Below are 12,094 nucleotides of genomic sequence, written 5' to 3' on the forward strand. Positions count from 1 at the left end.
AAAAATGCGCTCGCCTCTTTGCCAGGCAAAAAATTCCACGGTCGGATTTAGAAGTTAAATATGTTTAAGGGGGAGTGAAGTGATGCATTAATACAACTGTGTTCCTCTAACCAGTAGGTGTCTCTGCTCAGCGATATGCACGGGAAGTCCCCTTGTGTTTAGAATGGGAACCATGGAGACCAAAGTTAAATATGAAAACACAGTGATGCCGGCGTATTTTAAATAGCGCCTGGAGGCATTAGGATACAGGTGGCGCGGAGGAGGTTTATAGCTTGTATCTTCGGGAAAAACAAATATCTGCCCGCATAGACCTTAACCCTTTCAGGGTCTGAAGAGGTCATCACCTCCTTTTTTTCATTGCAAAAAAGCTTGTGCTTAGAATCCTTTAAATGAGATTAATGAAAAATACAAAAAGCATTTTAAACGCCACTCACTAGACAGAACGGATAAAGTCAAACTTGTGATTTTGCTATTATTTTAATGAAAGAAAAAAAAAAACCTGCGTCTGTGTCCTACAGAGATACATGCCTGTCATACAAGCATGGAGCCAGGGAACAGCTCAACAAAACAATCACACGTGACTTGTGAATGTCTGCCAACAGACATGAGCAATCTTCATTTACACTCCTATTGAATGAATGCTGACTATATCAGCTCAAGAAGAAAATCTTTTGATTAAAGTATATGTAATAATATTTTTTTTCCTATAATTTGATATTATCCCCAAGCTCCCATTCACATTATGTAGTGCAATGTCAGGCATTGTGAATGTGTTTTACGGAAATGCCATGCTTTAGGCCTAGGGCAGCCCATTTATTTCAGTCAGCTGCCCTACACACAATGTACTCGCCAAAGAAACGCATACTTTGGAGTTTTTTGGGTTTTTTTCATTTGTTACTCTAAGTTTTGCTGCATCGCACAAGTGTGAGTGCAAGCACAGAAGACATGAAAGTAATGTGCAGAGTATTTTATAGTTAAGACTCAGTCATACCATGTCCAATAATCGCTTCAACACTTTAGGACATACCTGTACAACCTCTAGTGGAAGCAGGGATACTGGATTCATGGCTGCAGCTATGAACCCAAGTTAGTGTTCTGAGCTGGTGAAGCTGAACACTGTAAATGCAATCAAAGCAGCTGAGTAGCCGCTGGATTGCTTTTACAGGCGGCATAAGGGGTTTCCCTGCCCTCCTCCCGCCGCCTCATCAGGCTCTCCAGTCCCACCGAGGAACCCAAGAGTGCAGCTGGTAGTTCCACTGGCTGACCATAGAGATGATCGGGAACTGTAACATCTCCAATCATGTCTATGGTCAAAGAAAACAGAAGTGACTAGTATTTCATCACTTCCAGTTCTTGTCTTGTGTTTACTGGCCAGTAACTGCTTTGGAGACCATAAAGAGGATCCATCACAGCCCATGCCATCCTGTTGTTCATCCCCTGTGTGTTTATTGCTAATAAATAAATAATATTAACAAATTAACAATAATTAGTAAAGACCGTGTATTAAAAAAAAAAAAGTAAAAATATATAAAGCTCCCTCCTCCCTAAGCTGGCATACCTGATGAAGGGGTCCTGCGAGACTCCGAAACGTTGCCTTGCTGTAACTATGTGATCGTTCATTAAAACTTTTGCACCCATATTGGTGATCCTCAGTGTGCTGGTGACAATTCTCCCTCGCACACAAGGTAGAACGCATACGTAGATTATGCAGAGCATATGCAAATGATGTTTGCGCCACACATGTGAGTATCACCGCAAACGTTATAGCGAAAGCAATAATGATAGCTCCAGACCTGTGTAACTCTAAACTGGTAACTAGTAAAGGCTTTTAAAGCGTTGCCTATAGAGATTTTTAAAGTATCGTAGTTTGTCGTGCACATTTTTAAAGCTTGGCATGTTAGATATCTAGTTAGGTACAGTGGATATAAAAAGTCTACACACCCCTGTTAAAATGTCAGGTTTCTGTGATGTAAAAAAATGAGACGAAGATGAATCATTTCAGAACTTTTTGCACCTTTAATGTGACCTACAAACTGTACAACTCAGTTGAACAACAAACTGAATTCTTTTAGATGGAGGGAAGTAAAAATTAAAAAACTAAAATAATATGGCTGCATAAGTGTGCATACCCTTAAACTAATACTTTGTTGAAGCACCTTTTGATTTTTTTACATCACTCAGTCTTTTGGCTACGAGTCTGTCAGCATGGTACATCTTGATTTGGCAATATCTGCCCACTCTGCCTTGCAACAACACTCGAAATCTGTCAGATTGCAAGGGTATTTCCTGTGCACAGCCCTCTTCAGAACACACCACAGATTTTCAATCAGATTCAGGTCTGGGCAATTGCAAAACTTTAATCTTCTTCTGGTGAAGACATTCCTTTGTCGATTTGGATGTATGCTTTGGGTCGTTGTCATGCTGAAAGATGAAGTTCCTCTTCATGTTCAGCTTGCTGGCAGAAACCTGAAGGTTTTGTGCCAATATTGACTGGTATTTGGAACTGTTCATAATTCCCTCTACCTTGACTAAGGCCCCAGTTCCAGCTGAAGAAAAACCATCCCAAAGCATGATGCTGCCATCACCATGCTTCACTGTGGGTATGGTGTTCTTTTGGTGATGTGCAGTGTTGTTTTTGCGCCAAACATATCTTGGAATTATGGCCAGAAAGTTCAACCTTGGTTTCATCAGACCATAACACATTCTCCCACGTGCTTTTGGGAGACTTCAGATGTGTTTTTGTAAAGTTCAGCAAGGCTTGGATGTTTTTCTTTGTAAGAAAAGGCTTCCGTTTTGCCACTCTACCCCATAGCCCAGACATATGAATACAGGATTGTTGTTACATGTACCACACAGCCAGTACTTGCCAGATATTCCTGCAGCTCCTTTAATGTTGCTGTAGGCATCTTGGCAGCCTCCCAGATCAGTTTTTTTCTCATCTTTTCATCAATTTTGGAGGGACGTCCAGTTCTTAGTAATGTCACTGTTGCGCCATATTTTCTCCACTTGATGATGACTGTCTTCACTGTGTCCCATGGTATATCTAATGCCTTGGAAATTCTTTTGTACCCTTCTCCTGACTGATACCTTTAACAATGAGATCCCTCTGATGCTTTGGAAGCTCTCTGTGAACCATGGCTTTTGCTGTAGGATGGGACTAAATGTCAGGAAAGACCTACTAAATCAGCTGAACTTTATTTGGGGTTAATCAGAGGCACTTTAAATGATGCAAAAAACTGATCACCTGCCCAGGTCTATAACTGGCTTTTTAAACAGTGAACATGGAGGGCGTCACTATGTGAAAGATTCAAAAAATAGAAATATCCAGTTCAACTTGCCAGCCTACCCCAGTCTAATCACGGCTATTGTCGGCAAGGAACATGGATATGTATAACTTATCAACAAAGGGGGATAAGAAAAGCCAGTTCAATCTGCCAGCCAGTTGGCCAACTATCAAAGACCAAATTAACCTATCTAGAAACAGGGGTTTAGTTAGCACACATTTGCAAATACATACGTAAGCCACAGAGCCACGTCACGGCACCCTGATGGCAGGTGTGTGCTGACTCCTATTTAACATGATTCTAAATGCGATCGCTTAATGTATAACACAGCTACATCCCCAATTATAAGAGGGTGTGCACACTTATGCAAAAACATTATTTTAGTTTTTTTATGTTTACTTCCCCCCTAAAAGATTTCATTTGGTTTTCCAATTGAGTTGTACAGTTTATAGGTCATATTAAAAAGGTGGAAAAAGTTCTGAAATGATTTATCTTTGTCTCATTTTTTTACATCACAGAAACCTTACATTTTAACAGGGGTGTGTAGACTTTTTATATCCACTGCATCAATTTACATGGCATAACATCAGCTTGTATATTATTGGACCAAATAATTGGTATTCAATTGTGTCTTTGTACATCAGATTGTGTTTAAAAAAAACAAACAAACAAACAAACAAAAAAAACCACACAACATGCATTGGTAAAACTGCTGCACAAACACCGTGCGCCATAAAATATTGCAACAACCACCATTTTTATATATATATATATATATATATATATACACGTATATATGTGTGTGTGTGTTTGGGGGCTCTAAGCAATTTTCTAGCCAAAAAAAAAAAAAAAAAATTAAGATTTTTACATGTAGGAGAAAAAAGTGTCAGAATTGTTTGGTGGGCAGGTAGAGAAACACAGGCTAAACCCAAAGCACAAGAAATTAATTTTTTTGTGCACAGTTTACACCACAAAAATGCAGTGTAATGCACAGCTCTGCGTGTCAGATTTGAAAGTCATTTTGCGACTCTAGGCTAATGTGAACAAGCTCAGTTGGATTGAGCCTGGTCACACAGTCCAGTATTCTGGAAATAAAGTCTATCACACACTACTGATTCTCAAAACACTATTTGATAAAAGAAGCCCACAAGCACATTTAAAAGTGGAACTAACTAAACCCTCCCATCCTATACAGCCAAGGAAGCCGCCATCTTAGCCTCTGCTTAATCTGCAGTCTCCATGGTGCTGCACATGTGATTAGTTCTGACACCAGCCATTGGAAGGCTTGACAGTTGGTTGCAAGCACAGGCAAATGTGACAGTTATTCATGGCATAACGGTACCTTGAATATAATGTTTTTTGGAAACTGTCAAATTGATGGGTTTTGTTCTGCTTTAAGTATATGTAAATCAAAACATCTTTACTAATAATTTTCCCGTGACATCTAGAAACTGCACTGAGCACTGCAACTACTTTAACGTCTCAAACAATTTCATATCAATCATCTCTACTGACAGGACATACCGCTGATTAAGTTCACAGCTGTTTCTGACAATAAACCTTGCCAAGCCAAGCAGTAGTGATGGGATAGACCTGGTCTACCAACTGAAACGACACAACGGTCTTATTACAGAGCTGCAAATTGATATATGCTCTGCACTTTGCAGAAGGCATTCACATGCTTGCGCAGCCCTACTTGTATTTATGGTCAAGCCGAATTTAGAGCTGCAAAACATCCACAGTGCCTTAATGTAATGTTAAATATTAAAAAGGATTCAGGAGTACTGAAAAAAACAAAAACAAATTCCAAGCTATAGAAAAAAGTACAGGTACTATAAACATGGACTTCACAGATAAACAAAAAAGGTGTCTCAATTGCTTATAATCAACCTAAAGTGACAACAGGAATTTGAATCAATGCACAACGCAGGAAAATACATGCCACAACACATGTTAAAGAACAAAATTGCATGCATCTTATCAATGTGAAGTGTGATTCCAGTCTATTATCCAGAAAACATCTGTGTATTTCTCCAATTTCACTTGGTTATTGTGACTTTTCCATGACTTTAGGGCCAAGCGCCACCAACTGTCATTCAATGTCCAGTTAGGTCAGTCTCACTGGTCCATAGAATGGCAAATGGTGGTGTTCAGCCATGAAGTCAGGGAAAAATGGTGCCCCAGCAGCAAAGTGGGGGCACCCGAGTATGCGCACTCCCCAGCTGCTGCTTTGTGAGTCCATTCACACTCAGAGCTGCGGTTCAACTCCGCCTCCCCTCTCTTCTCATTGGCTCACTGGCCGTCAGTCAATAAGGAGAGGGAATCCCGGGATAGCCAAGACTCCAGTGCACATTGCTGGATTGAGAAGGGGCTTCGGTGATAATTGCGGGGGGGGGGGGGGGGGGTCTGCACAGAGTTATTTTTTTACCTTTATGCATAGAATGCATGAAGGTAAAAAAACCTTGAGCCTTTACAACCACTTTAAGCAGCCAGTATTTAGTCATATCTGCTTATAGGAAGTACTTTAAATGAAGCACAGCACTAAAGGTGCCTATTTGACATTATTTAAAATTGTTGCAAAGTCTACATTTTTCATTTTTTTTTTTATACCTGCTGTATGTAAGGGTATTGCACAGCCCCCTTACCGCCGCTTCTTGGGTCCCCTGCCAGCACTCTCCAATCTGCCTTTTCTGTGTATGCCTCCATAGCAAGCTGCTTGCAAATTGTGCATACGTGCTGTCGTGCTTCCAAGCCAGGCTGTGTGCATCCATAGACACACACAGTGTGGCTTGACCTTGCCCCCATTCCCTCTTCACAGGATTTGACTGACAGAAGCAGCAAGGCATGGGAGCAGGGAGAAGGGAGAGAAGACCTGCAGCCAGGTAAAGCATGGAATTGGTGGAGGAAGCAGACAGAGGGACGGCAATTTTGTTCAGACAGTGGAAGGTTTTTGTTTTTTTTTACCTTAATACAGAGAATGAATTAAAGTAAAAAATCCTTTAGTGTGGGTGCACATTATAGCTTGCACATGAATCGCACAGAAACCGCACCGCATTCCTCTGCATTTCACATGACATTCTGTGTTGTGGGATTTTGAGCATATTCATTTTGAATGAGCCATTGATTCATGCTGCTGTCAGTCAAATACTGTGAGCAGAGAGCAAGAAGTGGGGGTCAAGTTGGGCTGTGTGTCCGAATAGATGCAAACAACCTGGCCCAGGAGTGAGCTTGCATAAGTGCCCCCATAGCAAGCGGCTTCCTTGGGTGGGCATTCGATGGAAGGAGGAGCCAAAAGTGCCAGTGGGAGACCCAAGAGGAGGAACTGGGCTGCCAGATATGTAGATGTGCGAAACCATTACACAGATCAAGTAAGACACGTTTGATTTTAATGCTTCCTGTTTTTACATTAAAGTAACACTTTAAATTGGAACAAATATGGATTTCTATGCTATTAAAGAACTGAACTCAAAAAGCAGTGTTTAAAAAAGCACGTCTCTCTGTAGCTGATCTTTTCCCAAGTACTGACTTACTAAGCCTTGTTCTGCACTGTGTCTCTCTTTGGAAATGGCCAAGAGGCAGGGCTTTGCTTCCTCACGCAAGATCCTCCAGCAAAGAGAACCTGTAGTCACACCTGAGCGATCTTCTGCTTGACACTTGTAGCTCTAAAATGCTCAACAAGCCAAATCCCATTCTTTTCAATGGCCCCTCTCCACATATGAGTGTTGTCACCTGAAGCAAAGTACTGGTAGCTCAAAAAAGTACATGAGCTTCTTTTTGGCAAATTACAAGCGTGTTTGGCCCCATAGACGTCAATAGAAATGCCTGAAAAGGTGCGACATAAGCGTTTTACGAGTGTTTTCTGCTAAAGCAGCAGCTCTCCACCCCTAATATACTCCCCCTAGTCCTTTCTATTGGCTAAACAAAAGCGCCTCAAGCTGTAAAGTGCTTGTAATACACTTCAAAAAATGCTCAAAAACTCTCAAATAAAAATGGCAGTAAATCTCTACACTCAGGTGTGAATGCAGCCTAATAAGCACAGAAGAAACATCATTGAATCTCACTGCAGCTCTCATGAGACTAGCAGTCAGATGCAGCCGAGTCTTAATTTGACATTGCAGATATACAGCTATGAGGCTGCAGACACAGAAGTGCGTAGCCACCCTCACATTTTGTAGCTGCACTTACCGACTAGCATTGATGCTACACTTATGTACAAACTGTGAAGAGAAGTCTTAAGACTATTAGAACTGCATGGGTTTATTTATGAATCATTTGTGTTTGCCCTGTCTTGGCTACACTTACTTTAAAAGAAAGTCTGGCAAAAGTTACACTTCCAATGTTGAACCATTTATTGAATACTGTATTAAAAAAAAAAAAAAAGAAATTACACAATTGTGTGTTCAACATTCTTTTCTTCTTATGCTCATTAGGAGCACTGCAAAGTGAATAGGAACTGAACACTTCCGGGAGTGTCAGACCCTACACTGCACAGACTCCACTGCCACTAGGTGATGGCTCTCAACAAGGCACTGAACCCGACAGTGGGAAATAATTGAAGACATCGGTAATTATTGCTCGGTGATTATGCAGCCCTAACAACTCCAGACAGACAGTTACATTCAAGCATATCCTGTTCTCGTGCCTCTGTGCTAGCAGTATCCAGAGCAAGGTTTTACATGGAGCCATGGCGGTCAACAGAAATGCTAAAAGATTAACTAGATGTATGGTCTTCTTCTCTCCCCTTTCCTTCTGGTATGAAACGTTTAATCAACCTGTCTCTTTTCCCGAGATACCACCATCAGTTGTTCATAAGCATTTTATAGCCACCTCTGCCCAAGTACTGTCCCTCCACTAGGGTAGAGGTGTCAGCCATTATTCTACCTGCAGGCTGCCAGAGGTTTAGCAGGGAGATCTGCTAGCTGAGCTCCTTGCTAAGAATAAATGGTCTAAAAGGGATATTTTAGGTTGTAAGGGAGTAGCACCCACTACCAATGCACATGTGTTGACTCATGTGCTGTAGTGGCTGTTGTGCCAAAGCCTTTAAACAACAGTTAGAAGGCTGGAGGTCACCTAAAGTCAAAGATGCTGCCCTTTACGCCAATAACCTAGCACTGTAGTTAAGATGGTAAACAACTAGAGGGCTTTGTGATTTGATATTATAATGCATGCCGCAAATTGGGACACAGTACGTGAAGTCAGTTGACAAGATAGAAACTTTCCCACTTCAAAAGGATCTCCATCTTCTCTCTCTCAAGCCGAACAGTAGTGTAATATAGCAGGTGAAATGTAATGCAAGCACACCATGGTACCAGCATATACACTTGTCTTACATCACTGGTGAACCATGACACTGCAAAAGGTTCAGCGCCACATTTGCAAGGACTGGTTTACCCTTTCCTGCAACTCCCTGGCTAAGTGGTGGGCAACTTCAATGTCCAATAGGTATTCCCAGAAGAAGATAACATAGCCTGATACTTTCTTGGTAGATTAGCAATATTAGGGATCCCAGGGTACTAAATACTGACTTCTTTTTATACTCCAGATGCTATTTTATCAAATTTTGCTGAGGGAAAGGGCTACATAATCTCTGCTTTTTTTTTCAAGAATTCTAACATTATTAGTTCTCCTTAAGTGCTTCCATCATGCAATAGGTCACTTCTCATTAAAACATACTAATCAAGACCAACAGTAAGGCATGGAGAGTAGACATGAGAAGGAGCCAAAACAGAGTCAAAGATATCTGCTAGACTAGTCACCAGTGCAGGTTTTGAGGAGGCTAACCAAACACAATCCTTGGATACCAGTCTGTTGTCCAGATACTACCAGCCTAATAAATCTACATAGAAATGTTGAAGCTCCCAAACCCACTGGCTTTATTTAACAATTACATTTTACCTGGACTGTTGACTACATTTTTGCACTCCCTTCTACCATCCTTTCAACTTTTCTCCCCTGCCCACTGGCTAAATTTGTGAATTCTCTCCCTTCTAGTGTTCTTGCAGCCTTTCCTGGAAAGTTGTCCTCAAGAAAAGAGCAGATTATAGAATGGTTATTGGAGCCTCAAGGCTGTTACACACGGCCCGAATATCGATCAGTTCAACAGAAACCAGACGATATTCAGCCCATGTATACAGCAGCCTGTCTGACAGAAACCGGTCTAATAACCGGCTTTTATGGAACAAGCATGTTGGAAAACCAGCATCCGATCAGTGCTTGCAGCCAATGGGTGCAAGTGCTGATCAGTGTGTTCTGGTGGGGAGAGGGGTTTCCCTGTTAGAACACAATAGCTCAGTGGGGGGGGGAGGTCATCGCAATAACATTGCTTAGTTAGTACGGCAACGTCTCAGTTTTTTTTCGTTCAGCATGCTGGGTTGAACCAAAAAAAAAAAAGAAACTCACCATGTGTCCTTTATGTAAGATCCAGCAGTTCACACAAGAATTTTGGCCAGATATTTGGTAAAACCATTGTGCTAGTTTTTAGAAGTACACCAGTCACAAGAAAAGTAAACGAACTGCCATTCCTGGTCTCCATCTAAAAAGGATAGTTGCCTTGGCTGTAATAATTTTGATTCACAAACCTAGTACCACTCTTTATTTTCTGTTCAACAAACCCAAAACATGACACTAGTGTTGTGTTGTGCACATGGCACATAGAAAACAATAGATACATGGTGTGAAGAAGACCTCAAAGGGATTGAACGCTTTCAAAATGAGAGGTGAGCAATGGAAAACTCGGACAAGACATGTTCTCCTGGAACATAATTTGACAGTGGATATGGTTTACTAACCTGCACTAGAAGAGTTGCTTTGTACCATGACATTCCTTTGAAAAACTGTGTCACGAATGACACCAATAACATACATGGGGTGAGAGACTGGCCCACAAGATTTACACAATAAAACTCTGGCTGCAGTTTGCTTAGCAACAATACAAGAACAATGTCATTTGGGGTACCTTTGCATCACAGAAATATAAAGCAAAGTGTTCACTGCCAAAAGGGATATAAATGATTACTTTGTTAACTGTGGTACCAGTTAGCCCAGGGCTAGGCAACCTAGGTACTCCAGCAGTTGTGAAACTACGAGTTCCATGAGGAACTGCAAGACTTCAACAGCTACAGACATGACTCCAGAGGAACGATAGGATCTGTAGTTTCACAACAGCTGGAGTGCCAAGGATGCTTAGACTTGGCTAGCCTATACATTTTTTAATTCACAAGAGCGATATATGAATAAGCATTTCCAATTAGATCATTCATATCAGAAGACAACTGCAATTTTCCTGCAATATACTGTATAGAACATGATCAAGGCTACAACCACTAGCTTCTACCTTGTATTTTTTTCTTCAGTGGATTTGGTAAAAGGTTTTTTCTTTTGAAAATGTAACGCGATTCTAAAGGTTAATTTTTTAAAATTATTTTTAAATAACAAACATGTCTATACTCACCTACTGTGTGCAGTGGTTTTGCAGAGAGCAGCCTGGATCCTCCTTTTCTCGGGTCCCCTGCAGGCTATCCTGGCTCCTACCGTCTGTCGGGTGCCCCCACAACAAGAAGCTTGCTATGGGGGCACCCACTGCTCTATGTATCCATTCACACATGGAGCCGCGACTTGGCCCCGTCCGCTCTCTCTCCTCATTGACTGACTGGCTGTGATCGACAGGAGAGGGAGCCAATGGCTCCTACTTGCTGTCTCAGCCAATAAGGAGGCAGAGACCAGGGACAGCCAAGGCTGTCATTCACATCGCTGGACCATGAGGAGGCTCAGGCAAGTATTGAAGGGGCTAAGGGCACTGCTGCACACAGAATGTTTAAGTGTTATTAACCCCCCTCCAAAAAAAGTAATATGTTGCAGCCTACCAATCATCAAGACCTGGTTCACACTGTAGCGGGTCTGCAAAACATTTTGCACGGGCACTACAGCCCATTCATATTAATGGGCTGCCATGCTGCTGAAAGTGCAGGGAAGAGGTCCATGCATATTTTCCTCACATGGGAACAGCAAGTGCAGTGTTGTTCCGAGTGCTTTAGGATTAATGTCATCCGCACACATCCAGGACGATTTTCTGTGCGATTGGTTGCAGCTGCGGGAACAGGAGTGGTCCTGCAGCAGAAATGGTTCACACCGATGTGAACCTAGCCTTAACGTGGTTGCTGCATTAGGTTTTTTTTTTTTTTTTTTTTAAAAGCTCCCCCCCTTTATTTTTACCTGTGATCTGACCAGTAACACACTTTCTATCTTAGGCTAGGTTCACATCTGTGGGAGTGATTGCCGCTGTGGGACCGCACCTGTTCCCGCAGTCGGAACCACCTGCACAGAAAATCGTGCTGGATGCGTACCGGTGCCATTCATCCTCATGGAACTCACACACTGGAATCTGCAGCAGCACTGGGAACTGCACTTTACTTGCGGTTTCAGTGTGGGTGGCAATTTCAGAAATGATGCAGGGGACTTTTTTTCCTGCATTTTCAGGAGCACATTCAAATGAATGTCCGTGCAAAACGTGACTTGCAGAGCCACTATTGTGTGAACCAGGCTTTAGGGTGTTTTCACTTTGGATGGAAGAGCAAAAAGAGGCATCTTTGGACAGCAGCATTGTCAATCTGGATAGAGGGTAGTGTTAGATACACTTGCCTAACAAATTAAAGCTGAACTTCAGTCAACGCTTTATAAGCAGTTACAGCAAAGTTTTTTTTTTCTCATTTTGGGATAAGTAAATGAACATAAATTTGTAGATTAGTACTGCTTGGGCCTTGAAGAAGGGGACATACCCCGAAAGCTTGTCCTGAAAAGTTGTTTGTTAGTGC

At 41.8% G+C, this 12,094-nt stretch overlaps 1 protein-coding gene across 2 annotated transcripts in view; it reads right to left on the bottom strand.

Annotated features, from left to right (window-relative positions):
* The window catches only part of RFX2 (regulatory factor X2), a 75,703-nt gene that overhangs the window by 55,560 nt on the left and 8,049 nt on the right, over nucleotides 1-12,094 (bottom strand). The window lies entirely within an intron of this gene.

This window comes from Staurois parvus, unplaced genomic scaffold (genome assembly GCF_062004578.1).
Source record: "Staurois parvus isolate SC_StPar_1 unplaced genomic scaffold, SC_StPar_1.0 ptg000086l, whole genome shotgun sequence".
Lineage (NCBI taxonomy): Eukaryota > Metazoa > Chordata > Amphibia > Anura > Ranidae > Staurois > Staurois parvus.